The sequence below is a fragment of the Danio rerio genome, chromosome 14 (genome assembly GCF_052040795.2).
Source record: "Danio rerio strain M-AB ecotype USA chromosome 14, GRCz13ab, whole genome shotgun sequence".
Lineage (NCBI taxonomy): Eukaryota > Metazoa > Chordata > Actinopteri > Cypriniformes > Danionidae > Danio > Danio rerio.
The window spans coordinates 40,454,119-40,471,737 of NC_141034.1; the positions used below are offsets into that span (position 1 = coordinate 40,454,119).

General features: G+C 34.9%; 1 non-coding gene across 6 annotated transcripts in view; it reads right to left on the reverse strand.

Moving 5' to 3' along the window:
• Positions 1-17,619, reverse strand: part of LOC147834000 (uncharacterized) — a 146,244-nt gene that overhangs the window by 47,711 nt on the left and 80,914 nt on the right. For 2 of the 6 annotated variants that reach the window (XR_015507795.1, XR_015507800.1), the window contains exon 5: positions 10,223-11,224. The exons of the other annotated variants lie outside the window; for them this stretch is intronic. This is a non-coding gene — a transcript (uncharacterized LOC147834000). Of the gene's footprint in view, positions 1-10,222; positions 11,225-17,619 lie in introns of those variants that run through there. 6 annotated transcript variants of the gene reach the window in all.

Genomic DNA, 17,619 nt, shown 5'->3' on the forward strand with positions numbered 1-17,619 from the left:
TTAATTTATGTTTCCAAAACAAACAAAGGTTTTTGGGATTTTAAACGAAATGAGGATTAGTGGAGCTATTCTATAATATTGATCTCCACTGTATACCAAAAATAGCATGATATTCCTTATAAGCATTACTTCAGATCACATTTCTAAACATTACACGGCCATTTCTGTTGACCTTACTGCTGACCATATCCAACTTATCAAGTTGCAAGTTTGGAATCTTTGCGTGGAACAAGCGGTATAGTGTTCATAACCTCTGTTTAGGCTATAGAGCTGACAAAATGTTAACTTAATCTGACTTGACACAAACGCTTTAGGTCTGTGGCCTAGGGGGTCGTGAAAAAGTGTTAGTGGGGTTAAGTGTGCAGGTTAGCAGTGGGCTATATAACAGACAGGAAAGGGGTGTAGCAAAGCAGTCAATGCACAGACCCAGTCGTCTACTGCTAGCATGTCTATAGCATTCTCTGCTTCAACCTGTGACAAATTAGCAGGTTGTGCTACCAGCAGATGTTGCTCAAAACAATCATGATTGATACCAGGAAAGCCTTTTCATTTTGTCTGCCTTCTTATACTTTTGTTTTGTTTTTTGATCCAAGCCGAGAGTCAAAATAATACCAGAAAAGGCTGTCTGACTAAAAAAAGAGAAGCAAAATAGCTGTAAATATCAGATTCAAAGTGTGCGGTGATCTCTAATGTGTGTTTGTGAAAGGGATTAGCAGCACTGCTTCACAACCACAGCAACGACTGGTCTAAATCTGCGCCCTCTTTGAATCCGTGAGGTACTAATGAAACATTTTACATAGCAGAGGGAAAACAGAGAGCTAGTAAAACCAAGAGAGAAAAAGTTTTAAAGGCCTCAAGAAGGAAAGCTGAGAAACCAAACCCTAGCATATGCTGTGCCAAAAACTGGTTACCGAGCCTGTTAGCTTTTCTAAGGCTGTAACTTTTCTGTGCTACTTCCATGTGTTCTTCTGGAAGCAACATTTTACTGCTAACACATTTCAGTACGCACATCTATAACAGGCAACGGTGCGCTAGATGTCGCTTTTCAGAGGGCGATGCCAAAAAAAAGGATCCATGTTTATGAGTAGATCTTTTTCTGAGATGCATTCTAATATTTTAATTCCAAAAACATGTCGCATGCGAGATATTTATGCACGTCATGTGCATCGGCGGTTTGTCGGCAACAACTTGAACGTGCTTGGTGGCGAACATTTGTTTGTGTTTTTTTGCGCAGACGTGCTCCCAATTTCAAAGGGAAGCATGCGTGAAACTCTGTGTGGCTCAGAGTCCCGCTCCAATGAGAAACACATTTAAGCATTCAGCGCTGAAATGTCAAACCCAGCGCTGCGCCAGCACAATAAGGGGAATGAGAGAACAGATTAATGCTTGAACCCTGCCTGTTGTCAATTGATGGAAAATAAATCACAAGGCTTTAATCATCGAGATTGTACATCTCAAATCTTCTACATCCCAAAGTGGGATGCACATGAATAACGCGGAGGAAACTTTGCATGCATACACACAAACTTAGCAAGAGACACATGCGCCAGCACATGAATGTGTTTTAAAAATTGGAAGAAAGTAGAACTGTATCAGCTCAGAGAACTTCCTAGTTTGATTATTTTTGCTGCAAGGCCATTTGGTTTAACAGTTTTCAACACACCTCACAGATTAATTACTTGAGAGATGACAAGCAATGTCATTGGCAAGACCACCGGGGCTGGACTTTCATTGTGAGAGAGAGGAATTCTGCAAACTTAATTTCAATGTAATAATATTAATAAAAAGGTGTGAAACTTCTTGCTTAGTTGTACAACACTGATTTTTTTTTTTTTTAAACAATGGAGGCACTTCAGCGTAGAGGGTTTTAAAATTAAATTAGGATCCTCTTGAAGTCACATTCACCACGGCTGACATTTAACAACATCCTGTGACCTGATGGTTGACAAGCTTTTCATTAAGGACTGCTGTGCTCTGCTCTTGCATATTAAAGACATCTTATTTCCATTAGAGAATGGCACAGTAGCTCATTGAATTTCTCTCACATTTATTAAAAAAAAAAGAGAAAGCAAAAAAAAAGGTAGAATTTAATTTGTAGTTAATATGTATTAGTGTAAGAATAAAAAAACTTCAATACTTAATTAAAAAAGTGTATGTTTCTGTTAAAAGTACTGTATATCTGTTATTATTAGCAATATTAAAAACTGAATTCAGAAATCTGAAATCATAACAATGTTTTGTTATAACATAATAATAATAATAACAATAACAACAATAATAACAATAATAATATAATAATAATAATAATAATAATAATAATAATAATAATAATAATAATAATAATAATAATAATTATTATTATTATTATTATTATTATTATTATTATTATTATTATTAATATTCATTCATTTATTCATTCATTTTCTTTTCGGCTTTGTCCCTTTATTAATTAGAGGTCACCACAGTGGAATGAACCGCCAACTTATCCACCATTTGTTTTATGCAGTGGATGCCCTTCCAGCTGCAATCCATCACTTGGAAACACCCATACACTCTCATTCACACATACACTATGACCAATTTAGCTTATCCAATTCACCTGTACCGCATGTCTTTGGACTGTGGGGGAAACCGAAGCACCCAGAGGGAACCCACGCAAACACAGGGAGAACACACAAACTCCACACAGAAATGCCAACTGACCCAGCTGAGGTCCGAACCAGCGACCTTCTTGCTTTAAGGCAACATTGCTACCCATTGAGCCACTTAATGATATTTACTGATTGTTTCACCCGTTTGCTGAATCAAACATTAATTAATTACCACTGCCCAAGGTGAACAAATACATTTTGTGTCCAGCTATAAGTATTTAGGCTTATTACTTAATCAGAAGCTTTTCTTCAAAGCACACGTAGCAAATTTGGTTCTCAAATTGAGAGTTAAGCTTGGCTTTTACTATCGAAATGCATCCTGCTTTTCTCTTAAAGCTTGTAAACATTCGTGTCTGCAACATCATAGTCAAAAAGCCATTATGCCTTACATTCAAGTGAATCATCATTTGACTGTTCCCCAGGTTTAAATTGAAATGCGGAGGCGAGTCTTTAGTCATGTCGCCCCGTCATCCTGGAATACTCTTCAGTCCGAACCAAAAATATCTGAGCTCATCCCAATCAATTTCGCTCTATCCCTAATAACAAACAACAGTCTATTTTTCAATGTATGGGTTTTTAACATATTGCAATATTGCAAACTAAACTGTAATTTTATATTATCTATACTTTTTATTTATTATTATTTTTCATAAGTCATGTAATGAGATCTTGATCTCAATGGGTTTTACCTAGTATAAAGAAAAAGATTATATATATATATATATATATATATATATATATATATATATATATATATATATATATATATATATATATATATATATATAAATTATGTGATTAATCGCGATTAATCACATTTGAAAGACTGAAACTTGTAATTTTGGCTATTTAAATGTAAAATTAATGTAAGCGCACAACAAAAACTATTTAAATTCAAAATATAATTGTTTATTAGAATTTTTGTTTAACTTGTAACACAGATTTCTTTATGTAAACAACATACCCACAATAAACCATCAAGATCCTGTCTTTACATCCATATTTATTACAGAAATAAAAACACAGGGATGTTAATGCCATTTGAATTTTAAAACAATCAATGCCAAAAAAGCAAACATTGATTTTCAAGTTGGATTCAAAGTGGACTGCAAAAAATTGTCAAATTACAGTCATTTCAAATATGGAAAATGAAAAATTATAATAACAATAAAGTATTCAATACAAACAATTTTACTCATTGAAAAATTGTATTGCTGTGAGTTGAGAACATTAATTATAAAGTAGAAACAATTTTGCTTAGTCCTCCTTTACATTCAGCCAGTTTCTAAAACAGTCCAGTCTGTTGACATTATCTGGGGACAATGTGGACCTTTTTTTTGAGTGATGTGAGTTTAACGCAATCTCACGACAATTCGTAACTTTTTGATTTTGCTACGGACAATGACGTTTAGGCAGGTTTGGTTTAGGCAGGTTTGTTGCTAAGAAATGCGCACGCACACACATACACACACACGCAGAACGAGCGCAGGACAGGGCAGCCGGAGCGACTCCCTTCAGATTCAACACGCATGATTGAGTTCATCAAATTTGCTTAAACTAAGCGTTCTAATGTATGGCTGTATTTCACAAGGATGCTGAAAGGCAGAGGAATGCGCTGTCTTTGACAGCTCGCGACTTCATCTGGCACTTTCTGAGTGCATTTACATGAACACCAATACTCCGATTTTAATATGATTAAGATAATACTCTTATTAAGAGTCTACCACAGCAATTTTGATTGCCTTAAAGGACCACCGAGTCATGAAATGTGTTCGCCATGCGGTATCAAATTCCATTAAAACAAAAGTCGAAAGTTAAAAATGAATCACTTGAAATTGCATAAAACTCTGGAGGAAACGCTGGATAGCCTGGTCATGCGACATTAATTGTCTTATATTGAAACTTGCCTTCAAAAGGTGCTTCCTTGGTTTTATCCATATTTCTTTGCATGTTGATCACACATCGGCCACAACAGGGAAAAAAAGACAAACTGTAACTGCGTTAATTGTATTCATTTTTTTACGAGGTAAATATTTTAAATTAATCGCATGCGTTAACACACTCATTTTGACAGTGCTAGTAAAAATGTAAAAAATGTAATTATGTAAAACTGCAAAATATGTAAATATGTAAAAATAAAAAATCCAGACACTATGCTGATATAAACTACAAGAAAATGTCAACAAAGCCATTGCAGAGATATATTTTTGCGGAGTTTAAATCATGGTCCCATAAATGCAATTATATAAGCATATAAAAACAAAAAAACATGTCATAAATTATGAAACAATAAGTACCAAATTGTTACAAAGCACCTTTTATTTTTGCATAATATTTATAATACTGACACAAAAATGAAAATGCATCATTTATCAATGTGCCTAAAACATAAAAGTTCCGTTTGGGTTGTTTCATTTTTATTGGGACAAAAGACAGACATCAACATAAAAACAAACTGGATTTATAGCATTATGGAAAACATTTGAGGTCCGTCCTTAATCTGGTCTACTTCCTTTTTTCCCATTGTTTTTCTGTCTACTCTCACACCATTCAATCGAAGATAAAAGGCTAAAAATATAACACACACTCAAAGACATCACACTGAAAAAAAATACTACTATTGTACAGTCTTTTTGGACACACATACCCTTCCTAAAAAGTCTGCCTGCTTTAATTTCACTCAAGGGGAGATCTGGGAGAAGATCAATGACACTAAACCCAGGACATACCCTCCACATACACACACACACACACACACACACACCGTCTGCAAATGAAATGCAGAGGCTCGAGTGAAAACACGCGTCTCCACACACAAACAAACGCTGGCATGTGTACACACACGGTGCACTATTTAAATCATGAACGTCCTGTACAGTGTTTCAGCAGAACAGTGATGGTGACAGGACGAGCGTGTTGATTTACCCCAGAGGAAATGTCAAATGATTGACATGCCGGCCCACCTACTACCCATCACAGCAGGGTCTCGGCTGACCGGGCCACCCCGGCAATCACTACCATCGGCCTCTGCACTGGCGGATTAATGAAAAAAGAAAAGAAACAAAAAAAAAAGAAACAAAAAAAGGAAAGGGGGAGGGGGAAAGTTCTGAAACTAAACCCAAGGTCCACCTGTCTGTCGGCTGAGGGGGGCTGGACAGAGCTGAAATAAAGCCCTTATGAGAGCACTGTGATCATAACCTTCACAATCCACAAGCCTTACAGCTGTCTCAAACTGGGCCGAGACCCTGACTGCACACACACACACACACATACACTTTAGCACATGTGAACATACATAAATGCTTGCAGACAAACAACCACAAACCACTACATACACACTAGGGTTGTTACGATTTCAGAGTTTTCACAGCACAATTACTGTTGCCAAAAAACTCATGATAATAATGTATTACACTATATATAAAATACAACACGTTCCAATATGTTCATAGAAAAAACCTATAGGGATCTCACAATGAACTTATATGGTGATGCAGGATCAAATACAACATGAGCATGTTTAAAAGTAAAAAAAATATCAACTTGGGTACAACAAAAAAGTTAAACAATTGATGTTTAAAGGTGCTTTCACACATGTAGATTGATTCTTTTGTTCAGAAACAGGGATTCAAATTGTTACAATGTTTATATTTGTTTATGGTGCGGTTTGCTTTCACACTGCAAAGTTTCTAAACGGACCAAAATCTTTCCAATAAGCCACATGCGAGTTTTGGGGTCTCACAGATTCACACACAGCTGTCATGTGTCGTTATTTTAATTTATGGAGATAAGCAATAAGACAGTTTAAGCGAAAAGGTGCACTTTAATTTAGACCCCCATCGACATGGTCACTAAATATAAATCAGAGAGGTAAGACTTTCTCACACATAGCCTCATTTTAGTTGTCAAGAGTGTTGTAAAAAATCTACTATTGAATCAATCAATCTATTTAAACACATTGGGTAGAATTATGCATTATAGACTTAAAATATAGGTAGAAATAACAGATGAACTGAGACTGCAGTCAGATCATGAAGCAGATCAATGCTGATCTTTCTTTTGAGGTGTCGGTGTAAAAATGAACAAGACAATAGGCCTAATACAAAATATTATAATATGATATCGACACGTCTCTCTGCAACTGGGTTATGGACTTTCTGACTAACAGACCCCAGAATGTTAGATCAGGCCACATCTGCTCCACCACCGTCACACTCAACACTGGTGTACCACAGGGCTGTGTGCTGAGCCCTTTCCTCTACTACCTTTTTACCATCGACTGTAGGCCTGTGAACAGATCCAACACCATTATCAAATTTGCAGAAAACACCACAGTGATTGGTCTAATCGGCAATAATGATAAGACTGCATACAGAGAGGAGATACAACATCTGGCCACTTGGTGCACAGACAATAATCTGCTCCTTAACACCAACAAGACCAAGGAGCTCATTGTGGACTTCAGAAAGGGACGAACAGGCTCACATGATCCCATCCACATCAATGGGATGGCCGTTGAGCCTGTCTCATCCTTCAAGTTCCTGTACCCACATCTCAAAGGACCTTTCCTGGACCACCAACACCTCCAGCCTGTCAAGAAGGCTCACCAGCACCTATTTTTCTTAAGGAAGAACCAGCTTTCATCAGCCGTCTTGGTGAACTTCTACCGCTGCACTATAGAAAGCATCCTGACCTACTGCGTCACAGTCTGGTATGGAAGCTGCTCAGTTGCTGAACGTAAGCCACTGCAGCGGGTGGTGAAAATTGCCCAATGCATCGCAGGGACCACACTGCCAGCCACTGTCTGTGCCAAGCACGTAGTATTCTTAAGGACACCTCTCACCCTGCTCACAGACTGTTTTCACTGCTGCCTTCAGGCAGGCGCTTCAGGCTTCCCCGGACAAAAACCACCAGACTAAGGAACAGTTTTTTCCCCAGAGCTGTCTTCCTCACTGACAGTTTTGCCACGCTAACTAGGCAAAAGGTTCTGAAACAAAAATTTACATGTGAAAGCACCCTAATAGTCAGTTGTATAGTACTCTAACCACTGCTGCTGACGAACCCATTAATGAACAGATAAATCTTAAAAGAGATTAACCATTTTTGTGGGAAAAAAGAATGCAGTTTTGAACAGAGAAGATTGACTGTAAGGTTTTTTTATAATAATTTTAAGACTAATGTCAAATGTTCATTGACTAAATCAGACTTTTTATTGATTAAAACTAGACTAAAACTAGCAATAATAATTAAGAAAGACTAAAATATGACATCTGGTAAAGTGAAAAGGCACTAATGCATTCTATTAGAGATTGAATTTTTAGTGTTATTACTCCTCTGAACATCCCTTGTGGACTTTGTGTGAGAGGGTGCCCTCTGGCCTCAAGTATGAATTAAACAAATTGCATGCTAGAGATTAAAGCTCAATAACTGAACCCGAGTACATGCTCGATTATTTATATTATTATAAATATATATATATATATATATATATATATATATATATATATATATATATATATATATATATATATATATATATATTTACGCCATATACAGTGCTGAATATTAATGAGTACACCCCATTTAGAAAATTTTGATTTTTATTAATTTTATTAGTGAATATAGGTCATATATTTTGGTGCATTTGAACAAAACAGATTTAATAAACAAATATATTTATTCAAATAATATTTAAGTCACAAAACATCCTTATAAATAGAAAGATAATGCAATTGGATTCATGTGAAATATTGGAGAAAAAATAAACTAAAAAAATTCTACAAAATTTTATACATTTTTTTGTTTGTTTTTCTTGAATTTTGCTCTTATTTATTTATTTTTTATTATTTAATTTTTTCCCCTAACATTTAAATTTGGGTGTACTGATTTTGGACCGTTATCATAAGTTATTTTGTTAAACTAGCTCCCGGCTTCAGTACCGACTAATCTAATGCATATGCGCAAAGATCAGATTGTAAAGCTTCCTATAGAAAATATTAATCTCAATAAGAGATTTCTGAGGGTTATACTCATATGTTGAGCCCTGTACATGTCATCAATACTGATATATTGCACCCCAGGCTCACTCTTCCTTAGAGAAATAAATACTAACATACTTGTCCAAGTATTCAATTTAACAGCTAAGATATGCCCGAAATATATAGGCCAATGGGCAGAAGAAAAGGTCTTTTATTTTTAGGCCCCAGAACAAGACGGTAACAAGCACTGTGCTCTTTAGCATCTCACTGCACACACAAACACACCACCTTAAAATAGCTAAAGCACATCCACTTATCCTGCGAAGGGGATTTGAACCCCTAAATAAAAACGAGGGATGTTTACTCATCCGTATCTCACCCTCTGCTCTCTCCGACAGGGGGAAAACAGGCGCTAAGCTCCAATCAGGCTCAAAAAGGCTGCGAGTCTGTGAGCCAAGGCTCTGAATAGCAGAGAGGGTAAAATGTGCCTCCAGAGAACGCGGCCCGCTTCGGGCTAATTAAAAGTTGGCCTTCATGCAGAAAAAATGATTAGCACATTTGTGTGATAATGTAATTGCTAAAGTGGATGCGATGTGATGCACCTCTAACATTTTGTGTCAGTCAAAGCAAAGGAAAATTTTAACTATATGGAAACTTTGTGAAATGTTATGGAGAGATGGATTGACTTTCACTGCCAAAGACAGATGTCCTGCTCATCACAGATGACAGAATGTGCTTCGATGGGAGCTGATACTGATATGAATTATCTCAAATAGTAATTCAGTCATTCAGAGAACATTAGTAACAAGTGATACAGTATAGGGTCCAATGGTATGTGACCATTAAAGATAATATTTCACTGATAACATTGTCTTAATAATTATGTATATTTATTTATTTTATTTTGAGTTCCTTGTTTTGTTTTAAACATTGAGAAATTAATTTACATTTCAATGAGATATGAAACTAACATTTTATCAACATGAAAATCTGTATGTTTGGATACATATATTCTCATATTTGATATCTATTTGTGTACGATATATATATATATATATATATATATATATATATATATATATATATATATATATATATATATATATATATATATATATAATTATAATTATATGAAAACAATGTTGAATATTAGTATTAGGGCTGTCACAATACCATTAATTCATCTTACGATTCTATACCAGCTGAAGAATCACAATATCCAAGTAGTATAGCGATACTGTATTTCATAACTCAAATTATAAAGAAATTTGTCAGAAATACTACATTTTACATGTTATAACAAGTCTTAAATTAATTTCAGAATTCCCCTATTATTGAAATAAATATTATTTGCACGTCACTTCACCTAAAATGTATTGATTATTTTTGCTTATTTTGTAAATAACTGAACAACAAAACATACATTAAAACAACGATACAAATTAATAACGTAATAATTACGTTAATAATTAATAACGTTACAAATATAGCAGTGTCCCCACAAAATCAGGCTCTATGAAGTGGTCAAAAATTGTTTCAATGTTTCCTGTTGCTATTTTGGGTTTTTCATCTATTGTTTTTTTTTTTTTTTTTAGAAAGGTAACAAGCTAAAGCAATTAAAAATTTCACTTTGTGAGTTGTTATTTTTAAGAGATTGCCGCGATTGTTGTTACTAAATCATATTGAGAGGAACAGAAATGAACCGATTCAGATGCGAGTTTGAAACGTCAGAAAACATGCAACCTTAAAGGGCTTCACAGACTATAAAATTAAAATGATCTACTGTTGCACAAACATGTAAGCATTTTAGTGACTCCTCCACATCCAACATTATCTATTGTAGATAGAGGTTAATGACTATGCAACAGTTTACAAACTACAGTGGCACCACCAGTATTTTGGAGCCATAGTATTGCAATACTACCATAGTACCAGTAAACCGTGCAACCCTATTAAGTATACATTTATTATGCATCACAGTGTGACCACATTTTTGTGGTCTAAAATCATTCTAAAGTCATTTATTTTGCTTTTTGTAGTAACCCGTAAATGTGCTTTAAACACATGCAGTGGTTAAGTTTAGTTCCCATAAACTACACTCATCAAAATGCTTTATTTTTGCCTATTTTTTTCTGTTGTGTATTTTCCTAGGATGTCAGTTTTCCCTTTCAGTTTTTCTGCACATATATATTGGTGCAAGGGTGGTGAGACATCAAGGGAATGATCCATCTTCAGGTCAGGTTATTTTTTGCCATCTTCTGGAGTGGAAATTCTCAGGGGCAGGGTTTGATTTTCCGTCCAGTTTGGAGGGGATTACCTGGGCTTTGGACGCTCACTCAGCCGTTGCCCACCTTCCACGGGCTGACTGTGCCGAGACGTCTTGTGGCCGGGCGTAAAGTATCCGTCATTTAGCAGCTAAACGTCCCCTCGCTTTTCCACAGCAACTCCTCCTTCAACTTTCTCTCTTCTTGGCCGCTGCTTCTCGTCTGATATCCAATGTGTTAATAAGGGAGATTTCAGAATAATTCAAGCCAGTTGTTGCCTTCCATGACGACCGTTACATTGCTTACTGCTGCCTGATGAAACTGTTCATTGCTGTGAAAAAAAAGAATGCTTCACATTCCACAGAAAATGCTGGCAAACATCTGACAGAGCTGTATCTGGTGACTTTATTATTTTTTGCCATGAAAAGGATGGCGGAGATGTGAAGGCTGTCTGCCTTTTTTCTCTCTCGCTGCAATAACTCTTCTTCATCTTTGCCGTCTACCACCGTTTTACAGAGGCAGCATGAAACTCCAAAACAGTCTGAAAGATATGGATCATGTAGCTTCATTTAGGCCTAGCTTTAGAACAGATCGCATTTGAGAACCGATCGAATGTTTAAACTGATAAGCCTGGACTTCATTTAAAGGGGACATTTTATGTTGCTTTTCATAAGATGTCAAATAAATCCCCAGAAAGTGTGAAGAAAAGTCTCAGCTGAAAATATCGGCCTTGTCCAATTTGAAGCTATTTGCTTGTAAGCAAAAACACAGTTGCAGTGCAAATGAGCTGCTGCCTTCCCGAAGAGGGCGAAGCATTTAAGCATATTCTGACACTCCAGAAACAACAAAACATGTGAATGTTAAAATGTCAGAAATGACCTGTAGCAGGTTTTGCACCAAGACTTTCTAAACAATTAGTGAATATATTTAAGCTCTTGTTGAGGCATGATCTTAGCAGGTTTCACAAAGTCAAATTTAAGACTTTTTAAGACCATTATGAATCAAATTTCAAACTTATACAGACCTTTTTTATTATATATTATATTGTAATAAGATATTTCTTAGCCACAAGTTTTAAAAAAAATTGTCAAAACAAGCAAACCCTAGTTGAATTCATACACATTTCACATACAAATTTTTAAAAACTATAATACATTAAATGTATGCAAAACAGTCTGTCCAGGTGAGTGCCCTCACCATATATGGACTATAAATATACAGAGAGCACACAGGCTTTTTCAGAACTTTTAAACAAACATCATTGTAAGGATGATAATTAAGCCAAATTGGTAAATACAGTTTGGTTAAAAGTTCTTTTAAGATGGATTGTAGGTGATTGAATGCATGTTAGCATGATTGGATAGTTTTTAATGGACCAAGTCAAATTAAGACCTGATTACAATAATTTAAGACCAACAATAGTAAATTTCAGTTCCTTTAAGACCTTTTAAAACCTAATTTTTTTAAAGACTTTAAGACCAAACAGACACCCTGTGAGGAGTTGTTAAAGAAAACATAAAAAGTCAGTCAACTGACTATACGGTTTATAATAGAAGCAGTTTTCAGATAAAAGAACAACATGGCTTGGGCCTCTGTAAACAGTCAGAGACAACATTTACATTAGCTGCATAGCATGTTAAGCACATTCAGAAAGCTTTTGAAAATAGCATTTGTTTTGTATGTTAACTTGACGCATTAAATGTTGGTACTGATCAATCCTTTAAAAGCCGACCCTCATTGGTAAAGTAGTAAAATCATAACATACATTCGGTTTAAATTTGAAACATTTTACAGACATTCCTTAGTACATTTCCCCAAATAGTTAAATTCAACCACAATGTCCTCAGTGGCTTGAATGTTAGGAGCCTGTATGGAGACTATATGATCGAATACAGTTAAAGTCAGAATTATTAGACCCCATTTATTTTCCCCAAATTTCTGTTTAACAGAAAGAAGATTTTTTTCAACACATTTCTAAGCATTATAGTTTTAATAACTCATTTCTAATAAATGATTTACTTTTTCTTTGCCAAGATGACAGTAAATAATATTTGACTAGATATTTTTCAAGACACTTCTATACAGCTTAAAGTGACATTTAAAGGCTTAACTAGGTTAATTAAGTTAACTAGACAGGCTAGGGTAATTAGGCAAGTTATTGTTTAACAGTGGTTTATACTGTAGACTAGAAGAAAAAAATATTATCAGACATACCATGAAAATATCCTTGCTCTGTTAAACATCATTTGGAATATATTTAAAAAGAAAAAAAAAATTCAAAGGGGGCTAATAATTCTTCAACTGTACATTACATACAGAATATTTGAAATGTTTTATTTCTATTTTTTTCTGGTGCACACACACTGCAAGTAAACAGAAATGATGTAGTGCTGCAGTGACACTGAGAATGGAAACGTTCAGATTGTAGGAAGATCCTTTTTCTAAATCATAGTGGAGCAAAATATAAACACTAGAAACACATTTGTTTCACACTTTGTTACAAAAAAGTTTTATTAAAACATTAATGGGTTGTCCATCATTTACTGGATTTAGATGCACTTGGCACCTGGTTATTGCACTTAAACACTGAAAAAGTCAGAGTTTCATTTCATGTCCACTTTAACAATAAAAAGTGTTGTACAGTTTCAAACTGAACCTACAATTAGACTGTAAACGATTTCACATCAGTGCTAGACATCCAAGTTTCCTGAACACACCTCGCAGGAAATCTTTAGTTACGTAATTCTATATTGAGCACATCAAATACTTCATTTATAGTGAGGCACAGGCTATTTGTAGTGTAGATAATATTTCATCACTCTGTGGTAAAAAAACTAAACAGACCCAAAAGCTCACGGTATGCGGGCGCCTCTTGCCTCACTTGCTCCACCTCTATTTATTGCTAGTGCAAAGGGCACGTTTGACGTCTCGTGTTGCCTCCCAGACAGAGAGTAGAGACCTCATAAAAAAGAAAAGAGAGCCCGTCTCACCCACCTGTTGTTGCTGAGGCGGGATGCCATAGTATGGCGGTGAAGTGGGCTCGTTAAAACCCACCTGCAATAGAGACGCTGGAGCAAGACTATGGAAACTTCATATGCCGCATCAGACCAGGCCCTGAACATGAGGATGAGTGGAAGTCCCCTCATAAAAAGATGAGCTTCCCGCTTTCATTTACACTTATTTAATGAGCTCATAAGAGCTCATATCAAGCTTCATTAATGACACAAACAAGTTCACTACAAGTGTTGTATAGTTATTACATAAAAAAGAGAAATAAATCCAAGTCAAATAGTTTTTGGAATACCAGGGGATGAAACTGATCTATCTGGCAGTGTAACTGATATGTGGCATGTAATACATTGTACAGCACATTAAAATAGCATCAATGTAGCATCTTTATTTAAACTGAATATTTTATTTATTTTTTAATTATTGTTAATAATAATAAAAATAATAACAAATAATTCTCATAATAGTAATTTGAATATCATTAGTAAGACTATATATATATATATATATATATATATATATATATATATATATATATATATATATATATATATATATATATACAGTTGAAGTCAGAATTATTAGCCCCCCTTTGAATTTTTTTTTCTCTTTTTTTTAAATATTTCCCAAATGATATTTAACAGAGCAAAGAAATTTTCACAGTATGTCTGACAATATTTTTTCTATTTTTTCTTCTGGAGAAAGTCTAATTTGTTTTATTTCGGCTAAAATAAAAGCAGTTTTTAAAATTTTAAACACCATTTTAAGGACAAAATTATTAGCCCCTTTAGGCTTATTTGTTTTCCGATTAGTCTACAGAACAAACCATCGTTATACAATAACTTGTCTAATTACCCTAACCTGCCTAGTTAACCTAATTACCCTAGTTAGCCTTTAAATGTCACTTTAAGCTGTATAGAAGTGTCTAGAAAAATATCTGATAAAATATAATGAACTTTCATCATGGCAAAGATAAAATAAATCAGTTATTAGAAAATAGGTATTAAAACTATTATGTAAAAAATAAATAAGGGGGGCTAATAATTCAGGGGGGCTTATAATTCTGACTTCAATTTAATACTATGAATTATATATATTCATACTAGGCCTATATAAATAGTGCTACAATGAATGCACATGATATTTTTGTCCTCCTCACTCTCCCCATTTGTTTAGAAGCCTCTTTGACATTGATTAGTTTTTTATGGGACACTGTGACTCTGAAACCCTAAACGGGTCGTCGTCAGCCCCCTGCAGTGAGATGACTCATCCCTGTCCCGCTGCTGGAAACACATGAGCGCACTTGACTCTCTGTATGTTTGGTGATGTGACTGTCCGCTGTTGGAACAATGGCTGGATTACAACAGATGACTATTAAAAGACCAAAGCATCCATGCCGAACAATGCTGGGGTTCGCTCATGATCTCCAGCAACTGCCAAAAAAAATGCTTCCAAGGCTCCTGATCCCAAACTGAACAAATAAGAGCTGGCAAAAGCAATCCTGATTTTCTATATGTAAACTAATCGATTTAATTCCCCACTTTCTTGATTTTCTTTGATGTTTTTCTTCTTTTTTTAGCACGTGCGTCTCCAAGTATGCATATGTCGAGCTCGAAACTTGAGATGGACATAAATTAATCGCAAAGAAACTTTGGCAAATATTCAAACAAAAAGCTCCCTTATTTATTACGACATAGAGATTGACCCATTAGGAGACTCATAATTTTGGGCTGTCATGGCATTGGCATGTTTTTAATGGCAGAGGGACTACCTCTCTCTGAGTGTCATGACAATTATTGATGGCTGAATGAAACCTCGTCCAGACAACAAGCAAAATAGGAGCCACTTGTGCTGCATTGTTTTAAAGCTATCCGTGCCACCTATTTTTAGCCGCTTATACAAACTATTCCACAGGTCCTCAAATGGTCATTCTTACAAGCAGCCACATTTTCACTAGGACGCAGTGGGACACCTAACCATTTGTTTCCACTTCTCATATACATTGTTTTTGTCCACTGTCCTTTCCCTCCCTCTCTGCCATTTAACAGATAAGCAGATATTCAACTGACTACGTTGATTATTTTTATAGAAGTGTAAAAAGCTCCAATATTGCATTCACACAAACATGTAAGCATATAATATAAAATAATAATAATAATAATAATAATAATAATAATTAAAATAAACAAAGTCAGGTTCTAAAATAATAAAATGTCATTAAAAACAGTAAATAAACAACCGACAGAGACAGACAGATCAACCTACAAATAGATAAACAACAGAGATAAATAAATAAATAAATAAATAAATAAATAAATAAATAAATAAATAAATAATGCATGAAGGTAAATAAATATTCCCCTTAGATTTACTCAAATCAGATTCAGGCCTTGTTCAATTGTAAAAATTTATCCAATATGAATCTGTGCCTCATTTCTGCAGTGTAAGCAGGTATAGATCAGATTTTCAATGTGAATCGTGCATCAATAAAAACCTTAGAGAATGACTTTTATAAAAGTTTATAACCAATATAAACTAATATTAAACTGTCGCTAATATTAAACTAATATTAAACAAAATCGTAATTGACCATCAAGATCTGCAGGGTAAACACAGCCTATATGTGTCAACCATAATAACTTCAGAATTTTGAATAGTTGCATTGTGATATAATTACTTTACTGTGTATTAACGACCAGGACAAATTTAAAGTCTATTCAAGTCCACCATTCCAAGTCTGTACAAAATCTTGCATTTTAACCAACAGTAGACCTACATAGACTTAATATTATCATTGCTGCTTTACTTTTTGAGAATTAACAGCAATTATAGTCTACTCTTATTAACCTTTATTTTACATCTACAGAATTGTGAGAAAATTGTGATCTTGACTTTAAGCAAAAAAAAAAAAAAAAAAGTGATTCTCATTTTTGCCAGAATAATGTACAGAGACCCGGAAGGCACGTAAGGGGGGAGGGGGGTGGATAAAAAAAACTGTGTGGTAGAAAAAAAAACTGAGTGATAGGAGAACATATTACTAAGGTTTTTGCTTTCCCTCGCAAAGATGTTTTGTGTTTTACCATTCTATCCCACTTTTTTTACATTAAAGCTGTGCGTCGATCGTCGCCTTTCATACGAAACCTCTGAACCAGTGAATGCATGTATAACCGATGATTGACAGAAGCGCTTCGTACAATAAACTGATCCCAGATCAGCTTCTGTAAACGCCATTTAATGTAAAGAAAGCGAGAAACAGTTTTGCGAGATAACACAAAACATCTTTGCGAGAGATCGCAAAACATCGTGGTGAGGCAACGCAAAAAAACTTTAAAATATGTTTTTCTATTGCTCTGTTTTTTTTTTTCTCCAACCCAGTTTTTTTTTCTTCCATCAATTTTTTTCCCACCATCACTTACTTTCCGGGTCTCCGTAATCATGCAGCCCTCATAGAAATTAAAATAAACTCTAAAATGTACCTCAAAAAATTTCTTTATACAGCAACAATAATAATAACAATAATAATATGAAAATCCCAAGGGACCCCTTTAACCCTATGACTTCAAAAGTAATATAGCAGATAAGATAGTATCTCCCCAAAAAAGTCAGCTGTTCAGCATGAGTCAGAGTTCATTCAGCGGTTCAAAGTTTACATTCAGGGTTCATTTTACAAAAATTCACACATGGCAGCTGAACTGCACCTAATATGCATTAAACTAA